Raw genomic sequence first — 1996 nt, 5'->3', positions numbered from 1 at the left:
AATGAAATGAAGTGATGAATGAAAGTACATTTACAAAATTTACAGGATATTTGGATCGACAAATAAATTGGAAAGTTTCAGTGGGATTAACAAAAGCTATTCACTCATGCCAAGTACACTATTTATTGCACAGAGGGAAGTTCAGAATCAACCACGATATTATGGATCTGGAGTCACACACCAGCCAGACACCAGATAGGTGTGACAGTTTCCTTCCCTATCAGGTATTAGTGAATCAGATCGACTGATTCAACATCATCATTAGACTCTAGGTATTTAATTAAATAAAATTACCAGCATCTGCCATGCCAGGGTGTGAACCCATGTCCACAGAATTATATCTGGACATTCATATTAACAATGCAGTGATAATATCACAAGGGCATTACTAACCCTCAGCAATTACAGGAGCCGTCAGATGCGACTCGTTTAGTTTGGCATTATGTTCAGTATGAGCTGATAGGAGCGAAAGGCCTGATTTCATGCTGCATGAGTCTATGACTTTGACACGATGAAACTGGCAGTTGGTTGGGATTAACAGCAGCGTTGACAGTTTAGTTGATCTCCTTCTGGGATATGTAATCTTGCTGGTTACTCTGGAGGTTCTTCTGCTCATTGAGCCCTTCCCATACACGGGACTGTTGAACTGTCTGTCCCCAGTTTGACTGAATCGATGAGTTTCCACTTCAGCAGGTAATTGAATCACGCATTGCGCTGGTTTCTCTGTGATATCGGTTGAACGATTGGTAGAAATCATGTCCACGCAGACGTAAGTCCTATTGTCCATGTTGTGAATGTGTTTTTATTCTTCTTGATATATCCACAGGGTGTGGATGTCACTGGTCAGGACAGCATTTGTTGTTCATCCTGATTCGCTGCTGCCTCGCTGCTCGAGAGACATGGATTCGATCCCAGTCTCGTGTGACTGTGTGCAGTTTGCACATTCTCTCTTTGCTTGTGTGAGTTTCCGCCCACAGTCTGAAGGTGTGAAGGTTACTGGCATCAGCCATGGGAAATGAAGGGGAACGGAATAGTTATGGAGTGTAGGTCTGATAGGATGTTCTTCAGAGAGATGGTGTCGACTGGAAGGGCCGAATGGCCTGCTTTCCCACACGGTCGTCATTCTCGGATTTAGGGTCAGCTATTTCGTTCAGGTCCTGGAGACACAAGTAGGCAGGATTGGGTAAAGATGGTAGCATCCCCTGGATAAGTGACATGCATGAATGGGATTGCAGGAAATTAAAGACATGTTCTCTGTTCCTGAGGTCAGGATTCCATTCCAGGTTTTATTCATCGAACTTTAACATTACCAGTTCCGTGAGTGAGTCCCCAAGGATGACTAATTTATTATATCACCACAACACCACTTTCTCCAGGTTGCAGTATTTATTGGAAACAAGAAGCTGATTCTGAGCTGATGCGAGCAAAAACAGGTGCCAATGTCAAAACCACTGATCCAAACAGGAAAATGAAATTTCGTACCTCGCCACCCCAAAGTTAAAGTCTCCACATGCTTTGGATGCGCCAATCGGCTGTCTCAGCAACATGTACTGTTTATGTCATAATATTATAAATGGGGGCAAGTATTCCCTTCCACCCCGGTTTTGAGCAGGACCATGCGCCTCTCTCCTGTCATTCCATCCCAGTTTCCAATTGGATCTTTGTGACTGCTTCACACAGTTTCTCTGATTCCGGATCTGGAACTGGGATTATATGTGATTGCATGCAGCAGTTGGTCCTGCCTTGTGTGGGCAAAAGAAGTAGCCGATGTTCAAATATAATGCTATTGAAGCATACGTTTCAACAATATTCTGCACTCTCCCAAAAGTTTGGAGAGTTTCATTAATCCCATTCTCCTGTACTCTCATTCATGGAACCTCCACAGTCTCTGGGGATGCGAAAGTTAAAGATTCGGTTCATTTTGCGTTCCTATATGCCTGTCGCTAAGTCCTGATATTGTACATTCTTCCTGATATTTCCTCTGCTACCATACTGG

Source organism: Chiloscyllium punctatum, unplaced genomic scaffold (assembly GCF_047496795.1).
Source record: "Chiloscyllium punctatum isolate Juve2018m unplaced genomic scaffold, sChiPun1.3 scaffold_210, whole genome shotgun sequence".
NCBI lineage: Eukaryota > Metazoa > Chordata > Chondrichthyes > Orectolobiformes > Hemiscylliidae > Chiloscyllium > Chiloscyllium punctatum.
This window is presented reverse-complemented; position numbering follows the sequence as displayed.